Raw genomic sequence first — 18,077 nt, 5'->3', positions numbered from 1 at the left:
TTTTCATCAATGGCTCCCCGACATATTTCTACAACCATCTTCTTTCTACTCTTTCTCTCAGTTACTAATAATACACCCTGCAATGCACAGTTGTCTTCTAACTTCTATAAAGCTACATGTCCCAATGCACTCAGTACAATAAGGACCACCATCAGGACAGCCATCTCTCGCGAACGTCGCATGGCAGCTTCCCTCCTTCGCCTCCATTTCCATGACTGCTTCGTTCAGGGTTGCGACGCATCAATCTTGTTAGAGGATGGGCCTTCGATAGTAGGGGAAAGGAATGCGTTGCCAAATAAGGGTTCTGTAAGAGGCTACGAAGTGATTGACGCTGCCAAGTCGAAGGTTGAGAAACTATGTCCCGGTGTTGTATCTTGTGCAGACATACTCACGGTGGCTGCCCGTGATGCGTCAGAAATGGTTGGTGGTCCGTCGTGGTCGGTGAAGCTTGGAAGAAGAGATTCCACTACCGCTAGCCTTGTTCTAGCAGAGACCAGTCTTCCTAGTTTTAAAGCTCCTCTTGATTCACTTATTTCCACCTTTAAAGATAACGGACTTAACGCCAGGGACATGGTTGCTTTATCAGGAGCTCATACAATTGGACAAGCTCAATGCTTCTTGTTTCGTGACAGAATATACAGCAATGGATCAGACATTGATGCTGGATTTGCTAGCACACGTAGACGTCGTTGCCCTATAAACGATGGAAACGAAAATCTTGCACCACTAGATTTGGTGACTCCCAATTCGTTTGATTACAACTACTTCAAGAATCTGATACAAAAGAAGGGTCTTCTTGAATCGGATCAGGTGCTTTACAGCGGTGGATCCACAGATAGCATTGTTTCGGAATATAGCAACAATCCTTCCAAGTTCAAGTCGGATTTTGCAGCAGCCATGGTGAAGATGAGTGAGATCAGGCCATTAACGGGTGAAGCAGGAGTGATAAGGAGGATTTGTGGTGCTGTTTCCTAGTGCCTTGCTACTGTTCGTCATATCGGGGGAGAATTGATTTGAGTTCCATTCTTTGATTTCTAGAAAATGATATTTGTCATCACATCTTTTTTTCGTTTATATTTTATTCATTAAAGTGTAAAATCTTATAACCCTACTTTCGACTATTCGGAGGGGTAACAGGCCGGTAATTAATATTTATTTTTTTATCACCACCTTTAATTAAGGAGATTTTTAGTTATTAAAATGTTACACGATCAATACAAATAAAAACCTTAAAGTCTCGAATACTTATTTTCAATTGTAGATACAAACAACAAACATTGGAAATTCTTTCGACCACAAATTTAAAAGGATAATTAACCGGCAATGTTGAATAAATCATTGGCAATTGGTTATGAGGTTTTTTTAGAAGAAAGAGAAAGGTAAATCGTATAAAACAAATATGTTTTTAAAAAAAATGTTTTTTTTTTAACTCTGTTATTAATTAAAACCATGAGTTTTCACTTTTTCAAGTTTTGCATTAAGTTTTTATTTTTTAGTTTTTAATTTTGATACTTAACTTTCTTTGTTTCATATTAAAATCATTGTTTTTAATTTCGTTTAATATTGGTCATTTCTGTTTTGAAACTATATATATATATATATATATATATATATATATATATATATATATATATATATATATATATATATATATATATATATATATATATATGCTATAAACTTTATATGGTTTACCCATTTAACCACTTAATTTATTTTGTTGCTTTATAAGAGAACGGATTACATTTTGTCGGTTTGATTAGGTCCTTTTGGGCAAAATGAATTGGTCATCCGGTTACTCCTTTACCACATCAGATGTTTGTCCAGTAGTAAAAAAAGTTTTTGTTGATGCGTATAAAATAATTAATTGATGTGGTTATTGAACCGCACCAAAAAATATCGCCTTAAAAATCCCCTTAGTTAATAGTGCGGTTTTCAAACTGCCCTAAAAATGCCAGAACAACCCTAAAAAAACAAACTGCTTCTTCCATAAAAGCAAATTACAACCGCATCATTAAATTAGAACCGCTCCTTTAAATAGAGAAAGAACCGCATCCTTAAATAAACAAATAACCCTACCTAAATGTACTGGAACATTTCCAAGATAAACTATTGAAAGATCTGAAAGTTTTTTCAACCGTTAACATAAACCCCTTTAAAATATAGCACAGAAACAAAACAAAAATCAACCCATGAATCTTAAAAGATATAATGTCATAATACATGCGGTGAGCACGATTCAATGTATTTAACAAATAAGTTGCATTTAATTCTAGAAAACAAAGAAAGATATAATCATTTGAGCTCTAACTCCTTGCAACTCTTGTAGTCTTGTTCCAATGGGGTTAGTTTAATTTAGCTTGATTCTAGCTGTTGAACATTAAGCCCGTTAAAGGAACACAAAACGATGCAAGGAAATTCATGGAATTAATTTATATTATCAAGGTATAACAAACATTTGTGAAACGGAACCGAACCAGAACCGATTAATTAGTGGTATTCGGTCAAGTTACCGAATCTCCCAATCCATCATTTTCGTTTTTGGTTCAGATTCGATTCGGGCAGGTTTCAGAACAGTTTACTTCCCTATGTCAAAACTATTCTCTTTTTCACAAGACCAAAGGCAGAGAGATTGGACACAAACCGAAGGCAATGAGCTTGGACACAAATTATGTGACATCCCCATTTTCACGGTCAGAAAAGACCGATTTTGTTTATGCTTTAAAAAAATCAGAGTTCTTCTTTTAATAAAAATGTTGTGGAATTCGTTCCCAGAAAAACACAATAAATACTTTATTAAAACATTTTCGTAGAAACGTATTTTATTCATTTTAAAACGTTTGGGATATCATCGTCAATACATGAACATAAGCATAAACAGAACTTACATTTATTTACACTAGTGATCTACATCTCTTTAATCTCTCAGTGCAATGTGACTTCATATCAACACCTGTGATATAAATAAACTGAGTGGGTCAGGTTGGGAAACCTGGTGAGTACATAGGGTTTTCAACCCACAATAATATAATTATTATGTTTAAACAATCAAACAATCAACCCAATTACCCATCCACATTATCTTCTTTACTCTTAAGGATTTATCCTAAGAGTCATCTATTCTACATTCGTTTATTCCGAAGTCCCTTACTTCCAGGGTTATAGGACTGGCACTAAATCCATAGCTGCCAATGTTCGTTCACAAAGCACTAATTCCATAGTTGCTATAGTCTATTCATCGGGTACTAAATCCATAGCTACCAGTGTTTATCTAATAGGTACTAAGTCCATAGCTACCAATTCCTTAACAGGTACTAAATTCATAGCTACCGGTGTCTGTCCAATAGGCACTAAGTCCATAGCTGCCGATGTTTATTAGTTAGGCACTAAGTCTATAGCTGCCAATGTTTACTCACATCATCTTTTATCTCTCATCATTCATCTACCCGTATCATAACCAACATATTCGTGTATATAAAATACGTATACAGTTTAAATCATCTAAAACATGTATAGAAAACGTTCATCCAACATAAACAGCAAGTATACAGATAATATGCACACATAGCACGTAGTTTATATAAAATACTTCATATCTATGTGTAAGATGAAAGTAACTATGCACTCACTTGAAAAGGTGGTGATTCCGAACTCAGACAACGCTTCACTTCTTGAAAAAAAAAATTCCTTCGACGAAACCTAGTATTATTACCACTAGAGTTTAGTCTATTATTCACCGAGACTAATTAATAGTATAGCTGTTATTACTATTATATAAAAGTTAAATAATACTTATATAACCCATAATAATAGCCCAATTACTTATTATATGTTGTTAATAACGTTAATATAATTAAATAAAAACTATATTAAAAATAGCGTAGGCGTAGCTCACTTACAACGGGTTTTATAGAAAACCAGGCTTTGCTTGGAGCAGCATTCCCGTGCGGAAAAGCTCTTCTTCTCGGAGCCGTCGAGCACTTAGGGGCTTCTGACTCGTGCTAAGGAGGTTCCATAGGCTTTTCGGGGCTAGAGAGAGGTTCTAGAGAGAGTAAAGAGAAGAAAGAATGAGAAAGGTGTGAAGAAGATGAGGGTGGGAGAGGTTCTATTTATAGGGTGAAAATGGTTGAACTTGGTATCACATGTCACCATCTAGTGTCAAGACTTGGGGAGAAAGCAATGGCCAAGATTGTGCCACATCACCCATTTTCGCACAGTCCACTTCCGACTTCTAAAATCCGTAACTTTCACATACGACCTCCATTTTTGACGTTCTTTATATCCACGCGTAGGTAAAAATAATATCTACAAGTTTCATTTTGACTCCATTGGCTAATTCTCGACCGATTTTAAATTTAACAGTACGAGGTGTTTAGATTGTTAAATGACCGCGAAGAATTCGTAACTCCTTCATACGGACTCTGTTTTCGTCTGTCTTTTTACTTTTAAGTTCGTATTAATGAGATCTTCAACTCTCATTTAATTCACGTAAGCCAAAAACCGCTCGAACTAAAATTCGAGTTTCGGGTCGCGCACTACTAAGCCGAATCTTAGAAAAATCATAACTTTTTCATACGAAGTCCGATTCGGGCGTTCTTTTTATGGATTTTCTCGGTTTAACATATTATACGACTTTCATTTAGATCACTAAGGCTAAAAAGTTCTCCATCGTAAAATCAATATTTACGCTTCTCGGTGCCGTGCCGGTTCCATCGCGAAACTTCGACGGGTCATAACTTCTTAGTTATAACTCGGATTTTAACGTTGTTTATATGTACGGAAACCTTGTAACATATACTACAACTTGGTTAAGATAATTTATTCCAAATAATATTTTGCTGAAAAGTCATTTTCGACCCCTATTATCTCTAAATTTACTATCTCGGATCTACGGGTGTTACAAATTATTCTCCCAATCCTTTGTCTGTTCAAAAGATACAAATTGCCTTCCTCATCCTCATCAAAAGTAGTAAATATGCAGCTAAAATATTTTGTTGAATACAAGTTTGCAGAGCTATTATTGCTTCTTTTCTAACTTTCTCATCATTTTATCTATTTTCAAATTGATATAGTGACTACACATCATACTATTAAATCATTAAAAAAAAAAAGAACCATTTGCTAGATTTCCAAAACTTTGATTTCACAGGTGTTTGCAAATTACATTTTAACTTTATAGATAATAAACGAATATAACCTAAGAAAGTAACTCAAATGCAAACCTTAAGGATTGAAACATCCATATGTTGTGACAGCTTCCATCTCTTTTGACTTTTCTCCTTTCATGGTGTTTTGACTTTTCTTCATTCATGGCGTGTTTAATTGAACATATGATTATACAAAGATGAGAATTCTAGCCACCTGTTGTCACAACATCTTCTGGCACCTTACATAAAAAAGGGAGCTGTTTTAGTGGAAAAAGGCATCAAGAGACGTAGAAGGCCAAAGCTAATAGAAGTTACCTGCTTGTTGTTGTTCGAAGATGCCTTAGGAATTTAAACAAACATGTAGAGTGCATTCGATAAACCCTAACACCCTATCTCATTTTTACCTGTTAAAAATTTCTACCAACACTGATCGATTAGATCTTGCGAAGCAATCACATCCACACAATCATACACTACATACTAGTACATATAATTAAAGGACAGAAAAAAAAGACTTTTTATTACTTATCGTTCTTTGAATCACTTAAACACAATAATTTTAGACTTGATGAAAATTCATCGTTCGAAGGGGTTGTTGTGCCGGAGTGGAGGCTACCTTACCGCGCCGATATAGAAATCGATGAGATCGCCGATGTAATACGCTGGAAAGAGAAGAAAGCCTACAAGGGAAGGGTCTTTGAGACGTGTATATGACAAACAAAGCTGGAATTAGTGAAGAAACGAAAATTCAAAACATTTTACTATTTAAGAATAGAATATCAGAAAAATCGACGCTGGGGTTTTCAGATTTTGTACCAGAGAAGGAGGAGAAAGTTGCTAGAAGCTGGAGGTCGTGAGGATCTGCTGTGTCTTTGTCTTCTGCCCTTTGGGTGAGAGATTAAGAACAAAATATTGTGAGGAAAGACGTGAGCGGGGAATGAAAAAATTGGAAGGGAGAAATACTGCCATGAACAAAATATTAGGAGGGAACTGAATCTTTAATAATGCGTTTTTGAAGTAAACCGCACTAATAAATGGTTTTTAATTCATTTTTATAGAATCCGCATCAATAAATATATTTGATGGTGCGATTTTATAGTTTATTAATGTGAAAATAGTTTAATGATGTCGTTTTATGCTATCACCGCCTTAAAAAAATTTACCAATCACACAATTAAATACGGTTTGTACTAGTGGTCCTTAACACGATACTATTCATCTTCTTCCCCATCTGATATTCCTCAATCATGTTACCTAATAGTCTAATACACATTAGTAAAAATCAAAATCATGTTTTCATGTTCTGATTACGACGATAATTATGTGAGGTTAACAAAGTACACACCAGTAACATTTCTCCCAAAATCATTGTCGCTAATTTCTACTTTCTTGTTACTAGGACCTTAGCTTTTACAAAAAAATAATTTTGACGTATCTTCATCTTCCATCAAATCGATCGAAACTCAAAACCAAAGAAAAAACAGTCAATAGAGTTCAAAAGTCCCTCTGTTGTAATCCAACTTGCTTGGTTATTTAACAATGATATTATGCAAAATTAAGTCACTTGATTCGAAAGAATGAAAAACCTTTAACCAGACAAAAGTGTTATTTGATAATCAATTCTTTTGATTCTCTGAGAATATCATACAAACAAAGCACCAGAAAAGAGGAATCACAAAAGGGATAAAATCGAATGAAAGAGGAACAGGGCAAGAACAAGAACAGGAGAAGAATGTTCGTGTTAATCAAAATTCAGTCAATCGCATGATTATCCTTAGGAGTATTTTACCCCTTGTAGAGTTTGAATAAGTAAGAGCCATGTGGCCACGTTTATTAGCAGATAGGGGTTAGTTCTTGTTTTCTTGTTGTTGACTAGGCAGACGTGGATTTTCAATCCTATATATATATATATATATATATATATATATATATATATATATATATATATATATATATATATATATATATATATATATATTGTATGCTATTCTATTGAATGTGAACGTAAGAGATTAGAAAGATGTAGCCCTCTTGTGTAGTTTTGCTCCAACAAAGAAAAATGAAATTTTGGGAATTTACTTGAGCTGCAAGTATATTTATAACATCCCAAGTGCAGAAAGATAAGTTCGGGGGTGCTATGTGTAATTAAAGGAGTAGACTCGACGAGTAGGTTTCTTAACTCGTCGAGTCGGAGCGGGTGGTGGGCACGTGTTAAGTGACCCGACTCGTCAAGTCGGCGGCTGGACTCGACGAGTCAGTGCTGGAAAGAGAAAACCCTAATTTTCGGGTTTGCACCCTATTTAAAGGACCTTAAGTCCTCACCCCAACCTCTTTGTTAACCCTTGAGAGTCAGGAAACCCTAATCTCGTGTGTGAGCCATTGGAGAGAGTTTTGACGCTTTGGAAGGTGATTCTAGTAAATGAGGTTTGTAGATTATGTAGTGGTGTTGATTATGATGGCATGTGCGGAATTAGAATGATCTAGTGATTCATCATACAAATTCAAGAACACAAGGAGTAAATAATTCTTTGTAAGCTCTTATTAGATCTAGAAAGATTATACAAAATGGGTTTGTATACAAATTCTCTCTCTAGTCTAACACTCCAAATTGACTCTTTTCATAATGGGAGTCACTCACTTCCTATTTATAGGAAAGACTCAACCCATTTACACATACAAAGAGGAAAGCCTAAAACATTACATCCAAACATGACTTTGCACCCTAACATTCTCCCCCTCAAAGTTAGGATTGGATGTCCGGCTTTAATCTCCAACGAGCTAGCGCGATCAAGGCCAAACTCCCCCTCGAAGTAACACCGATCTTCAAATCCGCGAATGAATATTCGACAAACCCGAGAAGCTTCGAATACCCATCATTCTCCCCCTTTTTATAATCAAAAAATGATTATAAAACCCACTAAGGATGAGAAGCGCCCGAGGAATAATCTTCACGATACTCCCCCTTGATGTGTACCAAAAATGAATCACCAAAAATCTTGCACGGAAAAACAATCACGAAAAAGCCACAAAAAATTTTCAATTTATGAAAAATTTTGACTTTTTGGGTGAAAGTTGCAAGATTTTTCAAAATCCGGGTAGAAATTGTCATTTTCTGAAACTTGCAGGGACCCGTTGCATCCAAAACAGCCAAATATGCAAAACTCTCCCCCTTTTCCAAATCTGGGTAGAAAGCGTCAATTTGCACAAACTGTAGGGTCCAGAAATGCACAATCTTCAATTTTCAGCAAAAAATAGACCTTTTTCGAATTTGGGTGAAAACTGCCAAAAATTCGAAGTATCAAGGACCATCTTCGAATTTCTGCTCTTTGTGTTCAAACATACGAAGAGTTGTTCCAAAAATTCGAAGCTCCAAAAAAAATTTCGAAATCGGGTGAAAAGTGTCAAACATTTGAAACTTGTGTTAATTTTCGAAGTGTCAACAAATCGAAGGTTCAGGGACTGTCTTCGAAACTTTGTGTTTTGCTCAATTCTTTCGAAGCATTGAAGATTCGAAGCACGAAGATTCTTCACCATTTATACAAGGCCAGTCATACGAAGAGTTTTTTTGTTTTGTTTTGTTTTTTTTTTTTTTTTTTTTTTTTTTTTAATCGACCCTTCGTAAAGCAACCCTTCGTTATCAAACTATTCAACTGTAAACCATTGTAAGCATCCCTTCGAAAATTCATCACAAACACCCTTCGTTCCAAAACAATAACACCTGAAATTTTGTACCCCTTCGTTCAATTAGAGACTCTTCGTTTTTCCCAATTCACTTATACCCTTCATTTTTCCAGTCGATCATCTGTTCTTACAGTCTTTGTTCCCAAATCGATGCTTAACCCTTCGTATTAATCCCAAACATTCTTCAAATCAAAATCACCATTATACCCTTCGATTCCTTCCGGTTAATCATCAACATCAGTGACTTCACATATCTACCAACAATCCTTCGTTTTTATCATTCAAACCAAAACATCATCAATTCCAACAAACCCATCGATTCCTGATTTCACTTAACCAACCCTTCGAAAATCGACTTCAAAATCGATCTTATGCCCCAATTCCAAAATCGTTTTCAACCACAAATTCATGAATCTATCACCGTTTACTAAATATTCAACTTGTTCAACATTTCTTCAACTGTTCTTGACCTTTCATCTCAAGAATCACGAAATATCCAAGAAAATTCCCAGATTCATTACATTCAATCAACAATCGGAATCAACCTTGGACTAATAAGCCAAATTGATGTAAAAACAAGATCGATTATTAATCATTATACAATACAAACATCGATCATATGAATATCAAAGAAAATGCGATTTGAGAATGAGTAAAATCAAGAAATCGTGAACTCAACGAGTACGAATCAGTGAAGTCAGGAACAAAAATTAGACCAGGATAAGCTCAATGATTAGGTAACAACTTGAAACCGCTACCAAATATCATCTTAATCAACCAAATAGAAGACGTAAATTCTGACGACGAAGAACAATGTTAAATTTGGATTTGGATTAGAAATTTTAACAAGTCAAAATTTGGGCTTCAATATGGTTGATCAACAGTAACGAATCAATGTGGGCTCAAGTTTCATGAATAGTAACAACAAATTTGTTTTGGGCTCAAAGAATTAATCAAAGCATTTTGACGATTGGGCTTAGAAATCGAACAACATGAATAGTAACGAGATGTATTTTTGATTTTGTTTAGGCTTGATCTAAACAAAAAATTTATTGGATCATCAATGGGATTGAAACGGATTTGATCCAATGAGTCAAATCGATCAAAAATGAAAAACGCAAAATACGAATCAAAATCATGGATGTTTTGGAATCCATTTGAGAATTTGAGTTACCTTTTTCACGAATCGAGATCCATTTTCAATGAACGAATCAAATTTGGAAGATCTTGGTTCTTTTGTCGGAATGAGAAAATCTCCAAATCGAACATTGTACCACCCACCATGCGAGATGTACAACTCGTTCTTCGTGTTCTTCAACGATCCAAGAACATCTTCAAAAGAACCACCAACATATTTGGGTTTTGACTTCAAATTCAATGCAACATTTGGAGATTGTTGCTTTGGAACCCAAATTTGTTTCACGGATTTTGGCTTCACAACAGATGACGATTTTTGTGAGTAAACCCACTTGTTCTTCCGATTCATCTTCTTCTTCTTTTTCTTTCTCATCTTTTTGCATCTTGAAGACTTGACTTCATGAACAAACCCACTTTCGACAACATGAACATTTTGAGTTTGAATCAAATCTTTTGGAGTTTGATATTTGTGAATTTCTTGAACCACCGGCTTCCGATAAGGAATCATTCCTTCAAACGAATCACAAGAACACAAAATATCATCGGTTTGAACTCCAATTGAGTAAAAAACTTTTTCATCTTGAGAATCAACTTGAACTCTTTTTTCTTGAACATCAAGAACATCACATTGAACTCCTTTTTCTTGAACATCATCATCATCAAGAACACCTAGGCCTGGCAATCGTGTCGTGTTCGGGTTGGCGTGTCGTGGGTTGGCGGGTTAGCGGGTCAAAATATGTCAACCCAAACACGACCCATTTGAATATACAGGTCACGGGTTGGCGGGTCACGTGTTGGCGGGTTTGGAACATAAACCCATATATGACCCGCCAACCCATTTATCTATACGGGTTCATAGGTTGGCTAGTTTGTGGGTCAAATTTGGGTTCGTGGGTCCGAATTTTAGACATTTAAGTCTTAAACATCCAAATGAAAATTATAAACATTCATAGAAACATGTTACAGACTTAGCCTTATAGGTTACGACTTACGACCTTAGACCATTCACCACGACTCAAAATGTCAAAACAGTCAAATTGTCTATGAATCAATGGTATATATTATATAGTACTTATTAAATATTTATACTTGATACATAAATACATTTAAAAATAAAATAATTTTTTTATTAAGAATATAAACGGGTTGGCGGGTCAACCCATTTATTTTTTGAGAAACCCATATATGACCCATTTAATAAACAGGTTGGCGGGTTGACGGGTTAGCGGGTTGGCGGGTTGAAAAACTCAACCCAAACCCATTTATTTTGTGTCGTGTCGCGGGTCGTGTCGAGAATTTCCAGCCCTAAGAACACCATCCCGAGCTTCACGACAATTTGCATAATATTCAAGTTTATTGCTTCCATATTTGCATTCGGCACGAGAAATTCCTTTTATGACTTCTCCATCTCTTCTATTTCTTCGTCTCTTTTGATATGTTGTAATCAAACGATCAAACAAATGTTTGGTTCGAAAAATTAGACAACTAATTAATTCTACAACTTCATTCTTTTCTCCATTTACAACAATATCACATTCACTTATCAATCCAACAGTTAAGCTATAAAGAAGATATTCAAATGAGCATTCACTTTGAAAATCATTCCTATGTATCATCCATTTCTCTATGATTACAAGAACTTGAAATTTTATAGAGAGAGAAAGTGATTATGAATGGGTTTTCTAGAGAGATAAAGTGATACAAACAAGTATTCTAGAAAGAGAAAGTCGAATTATGGATCAAATCAAAGAAAAACTCGACTTCTAGAACACAAAAACACTCTCTAAACACGAAGATCAATGAACAAAAAGAATCACCAAATCAAAATAGCCATCAAGGATCAATTCTTGATGAGATTCAAGAACACCCGCTCTGATACCAATTGTAGTGGTGTTGATTATGATGGCATGTGCGGAATTAGAATGATCTAGTGATTCATCATACAAATTCAAGAACACAAGGAGTAAATAATTCTTTGTAAGCTCTTATTAGATCTAGAAAGATTATACAAAATGGGTTTGTATACAAATTCTCTCTCTAGTCTAACACTACAAATTGACTCTTTTCATAATGGGAGTCACTCACTTCCTATTTAAAGGAAAGACTCAACCCATTTACACATACAAAGAGGAAAGCCTAAAACATTACATCCAAGCATGACTTTGCACCCTAGCAGATTAAGAGGCTAGTATCAAGGAATTTGCATAGATCCAGAGTCTACTTCGACTTGGGCACATCTTGGAGGTAGAAAGTCGTTATCTTCATCTCTCCTCTTCTAGATCTACTCATGGATGGAGTTTGGGTCCATTTTAACATGTTTAGGACCCATTTCGGGTTTTGGATCTAGATCTGAGGTTCCAACTTCAGATCTAGACTTGGTTCTGTCCATAGAGGCAAAAAGTATCAGCCCTTTTAGCATGTATGTGAGCATTCTTGTCTTGAACCTTCTCTCTAGTTAGTATTGAGCAAATACCACCTTGCATACACGTAAAGTTGGAAACTTTACGTGTAAAACTAGCCTTAGGAGTCCAAATCTATGAGTTGGAAGCAGTGGGATGGACTGAAATCGTTTGATTGGGGATGACTTAAGTGAACTCGACGAGTCTGTTCTTGGACTCGACGAGTCGGGTCGCAAACCCTAACCCATCTGGTTACGATGAGGATCAGTGAGTTGAGTGGTGACTCAGTGAGTTGGACAAGCTAGGACTCGGGGTTTGTGAACTCGACGAGTCATGAGGTGACTCGGCGAGTTGAGTCGTGATATGAGGGCTTTCTGAGTTTAAGAACTCGTCGATTCAATGGGATGACTCGGCAAGTAAGGTCAATCAGGAAGGTTGAATTTGACCAGGACTTTGACTTTGACCAAGAGTTGACCAATTTCACTTCAAAGGGTATTTGGTAAATTGGGTACTTATAGATAAGGTTTCATTAAAGTGTAGGCGGTGGAGTTCGTGGCAGTGATCGGAGGATTTGATCTTATCTTTTCAGTTCGGCATTGCAAGGTGAGTTATCCTCACTATATCAACAGGGTCTAAGGCACCAAGGTCGACCCTTTCTCGGATTGTGTTTTGGTGATTGTTAGGCATGCTTTTGGGTCCTTTAGATCTGCGTCCTGGTAGTTAGGGCGGTAATACGTTAGTGATCCGATTAGGTCAGTATCTTGGTTAGGATCTTACTATGCTATATGATTTGTTAGATTGATTTGTTATATATGGTCATGTTATGTGATTATCTGTTATGTGCACATGATTGTTTGGTATGGGGGTTGGGTTGACACGGGTCCTGCTTTGTGTTGTAACCCAACATTACGAGGGCGGATCGGGTAGACTGTAGACCCGAAAGGGCACATAGTCAGATCGAAGGCCCATCGAGCGGTCCGGATAGGCTGAAAGCCTGAGAGGGTGGTCCAGACATATCGAGGCTTGGAGAGTTTACCAGATAAACTGAAGGCCCGGTGCGGGCGGTCCAGACTTACTGTAGACTTAGGGAGTGGACCAGGTGAACTGAAGGCCCGGTGTGGGCGCACCAGCCACACTGTAGACTCGAGATGCATGGTTGTTCTGTACTTGTTGATACGATATGATTATTGTTATATGAGGTTGGTATTTTGGGGATAACTCACTAAGCCTTCGAGCTTACATTTATCGGTTATTGTTTCAGGTTTGGCAGATGACCGCGGGAAGGCGAAGGCGTGACCGTACACTTTCCTCGGTTTATGATAATGATTTCTGGAAACTCTGATATGAAACTACTTTAGAAACCTTTTTGTAATAACTATTGACATTTTAAATTTTTTTGAAAGTTTAAATTTGGCATGAAATTTATGGGTGTTACAAGTGTTGGATTAGTGTCTAAGTCCATAACTATTTTGGTATGTACTTGACCCGATGGTGCATGGTCATTTTGGGTTGCCTTCACCAAAGCAACTTGATTGGAGAAATAAATAAAGAGAGAGAGAGGTTATTATGATTTATTAATATGTTATAAGAATAATATATTAAAGGAGAAATCATATTTGTTTAATTAATATTGATCAATAATTAATTAGGAATTAATTTTATGATCAAGTGTAATTAATTAAACTAGAGGGGCTGATTTGTAATTATGTGATAGTTACAAAATAAGGTAAGGATTATCTTAAATATAGGGTGAACGAATTTGAGGTGATAAGGCCTTAGAATTCGACTATGATAAGGATTCAAGGATTATCTTATGGGTTGCTTTGTGGATAAGCAACTAGATAAGGATAATTACTGAAACCCTATCTCTACACCTATATAAACACCCCTTGGTTCATGAATTCGTGTATCCCTTCCCAAGGAGTCCTATGGACGAATTTTAACCTCTCTCCTCTCTCTTTATACCTTCTCCATTTGCTCTTGGTGTTTGTAAGCCATTAGAGGAGTGACACTTGTGACTCTAAGCATTCCAAAGTCAATTCAAGGAGGAATTAGGATTGTTATTACTCTATAACAATCAAGGTATGTTCTTAAACCCATTAATATGTTAATATCGATTTCCATATACTAGAATTAGGGTTTATAGTCTTGGATTCAAAGCATGTACAATAGAGAAACCTAGATCCAAGCATTAGGGTTTGTATGAGCACATAGGATGTCTTATGACCAAAACCCGTCAGTGGTATCAGAGCCTAGGATGGTTTCAATGGTATTGATGCATTGTATATCTAAAAAATTCGATTTTTAATGTTTTAGAGGCTGGACTCGCCGAGTCCAGGCTTGACTCGACGAGTCAACTCGTCAGATAATGCTTATCTCGGGATTTCTTGCTGTTTTTGCATATGGATAGTTACCTTATCATGTTAGATCAATATTAATCCGATTATATGATATATTTGACTATATTTTTTATTTAAATGAAGATATTTATCAATTAATAAGATAATTGTTTCCTTATAAGATAATTGATTAATTATTTTAACTAAATTGATAAATTGTTTTGCAAGAAATCATTAAATAAACAAAATATGGATAATTATGTGATTAAATGTTAATTTGAATTATTTGTTATTTGATCCTTGTTGTTATGAAAAGTTTCATATTTTCCCCTTTAGGTTTTATAGTTTAAATTTGAACCCAAAAGTTTTGAAGTTTTGAAATTTAAATAGTTAAAACCCTAATGTTTTGAAAAAGGTTTCAAAACTTGTTTCAAGTTTTGGAATTTAAAAGTTGATTAAGAGTTTAATTAGGAATGTTAAATTCTAAAACCCTAGTAATGTTTTGAAAAGTTCAATTTACACCCTTATGGTTTTATTAATTAATTAAGGTGTATAATTAAAAGAAGTTTAATAAACCCATAAAAGTTTAGGTTTGCAATTTAATTGAACTAAAAGTATAATTGTTAAATTTGACCACCTAGTATTTTAAAAGTATAAAATGCACCCTATACTATATATAACATTAAAAGTCTAACATTATATATATATATATATATATATATATATATATATATATATATATATATATATATGTATGTATGTATGAGTAAAAGTCAGTCTTACCGTTAGTAGGCCTCATTCACGAAGCTGGTCTATAAGGGGTGTTTAAGGAAATTACCTATAAAATGGCGATTGAATGGGTATCCACTCTTACCCACCACACTCTTGACTAGTGGAGGGTCGTTAGCCGAACGGGTAGGATAGGACGAAACCTTCCATTATAAGTATAATGAAATACAAAGTAACTAAATGTTTTGCAAATTCCCAATCTTAGTTACTTAGGCAAAAGTGAATTGATGCAATTCCATGAAATTACACTTTGTGCCCTTGCGAAGACGTTAGTGGAGCGTGTGTGGTTTACCAGCACACTAAATGGTTCTAAGCAAAGGTAGCAAAGGGTGACTCAATGTTTGTCATAGTTCGGTGGAGCGTGTGTGGTTTACCGGCACATCGAATAGGTGACTGTAACATGTGAGGGCACCATGTAAGTTTGCATGGTTATTCACACCCGCTTTGTGATCCTCAGCATCCCAGTCACAAACAAGAGGGGCATATCGATATTTAAGCATGCCATTGAAAGTTCAATGAATCTCAAAGTATCTAGGAGTTTTCATAGATTTAAAACTTAAATTTCTTTTTCGTTTTTCATGGTGGAAATTAGTGAATCGTCATTCACTTACCTTCAAATATTCTGCTACTAGATTACGACATCCCTTTTCTAGGTTGTAGCGTATTATGTTGGGTTCTAGCCTTAGTATCTCATTTGGGTGATTTACTAAGGACTCAATCGATCAACTAACTTGAATTTGTTTTCTCCCGTTTTGTAGATGTCAAAGTTTGACAACTATGGTCTTCCCAAATCCCGTGGAACAAGCATTCCACATGAAGATGATATTCCACGATTCGATCGAGGAACAAGAAATCATGCTTCACTTCCTCCTCCTCCTCCAATTATTCTCCCTAACCCACAAGATGGTAAAATTGAAAGGTTCAATGTCACTCAAGCCCTTTTGGCAAGTAAACATAAAGAAGGGAAGTCGGTGTGTGCACACGTCTTAGGGATGAAGTCACACATTGATAGGTTAAGAATGATGGGATCCGTTGTCGGTGAAGAGATGGCTCTTGATTGGGTTCTTCAGTCACTTCCTAACTCGTATAGTGAGTTCGTAAGAGAGTACTATATGATGAACCACGACGTGACCCTTATTGATCTCACCTATATGCTTATTGCTGCTGAATCAGCAATGGTTTGGCGTAATAGAAAAGCAAAGTTGATTGGTGAATCTGCCTTCAAGACCTCTATGGATATAGACAATTGAAATGAAAGACATCTAATGATCGAAAAGTTTGATCACAAGAGAAAGGCGATGTCTGAAGTAGTTCCATGTGTTGTTCCAAAAGAGTCAATTTGCTTTTATTACCAAGAGAAGGGGCATTGGAGACGAAGTTACCCTATTTACCTAAGAGATCTAAGAGATGGGAGAGTCAAAAGTATGACTACGCTTCAGGTAAAATCCACTATCTAACTCCGTTAAGTTCCTATTCATTGATTTTTAATACATGATGTGATAAGATTGCATTTGAATGTTTTGAAGGATCGGTGAAAAGAAAGGAAGCTTGATAAGAGAGCAAGATGAATCTAATCACAAGAGATGGATCTTGATCGCATGGACTTGAAGATTGGATTTGGAGCTTAGATAGTTATGATAGAGTTGTTAGAAATTTTCCTTTTACATAGTTTTCAATAGATTTTGCATTGTAAGGACAAATATTTTTCCGCTGCTTTTATAAATAAAATAAATTTTGTTTGACTTATTTATTTATTTGTTTACTTCCTTGCAATGAAATCGTTATGAAAATTGATGTTTACATATTTCTACAATGAATGGATATGATTCTTAGTTATGTTATTTATGGAAATGTCGAGAATTTACCAAATAAGGAGAGTTTCTCATCGCCCAAGTTTCAATTGGACAGAAACTTGGAATCATGCAACTTGGTTGCACGATGAATGAGAAATTTCATATTTTGGAAATTAGACTAATTCATTGACAAAGTGTCAAGTGAAGGACTAGGAGATCGAGTACACAAAGTTGTGTGTTGATCAAGTTCACCATAAGAGTAACAAAGATATTCGTCATGATTTACTAAAGGCTTAGTAAATATGATTACACTTACAAGATTAAGTGTGATTCTGAATTGATTAAAGGGTTTAGATCAATAGTAGAACGAATAAGAAGAATCAAGTAGGCAGAAAGATAAGAGTTTCTCCATTCTAAGAAGAAGGGAGAGTAGCTTTTATGCTTTATGATAAGTCTTAATGATTAAGAACCATATCTCAATTGATCCTCTAAGTGAGTCTTAGTACAATTGTATGTTTAAGAAGAGGAATCAAGGATTGAAGAAATGGTTAGATCAAGAAGTCTATCATACTTCGTTCCAATAACAAGTCTTAAAGTTATGATTGTGACAATGAGTGAAAAGTATTAAAGGTTTATAACATTCATCAAATGTGGAAAGTTGTGATGTCTTGAATAAGACAAAGATCGACTAGGACCAATTTATGAAGTGTTTTGATAAAAAAACTACACTAACTCTTGAATATTTGTTTGTCAAGAAATGTTTATTGACAAAAGAATCGTATATGTCAAGGA

General features: G+C 35.5%; 1 pseudogene; it reads left to right on the top strand.

Annotated features, from left to right (window-relative positions):
• LOC145038374 (lignin-forming anionic peroxidase pseudogene) lies at positions 1 to 1,136 on the top strand (annotated as a pseudogene).
• Positions 1,137 to 18,077: the final 16,941 nt, after the last annotated feature.

The sequence above is a fragment of the Lactuca saligna genome, chromosome 4, assembly GCF_052625555.1.
Source record: "Lactuca saligna cultivar CGN05327 chromosome 4, ASM5262555v1, whole genome shotgun sequence".
Lineage (NCBI taxonomy): Eukaryota > Viridiplantae > Streptophyta > Magnoliopsida > Asterales > Asteraceae > Lactuca > Lactuca saligna.
This window is presented reverse-complemented; position numbering and strand designations above follow the sequence as displayed.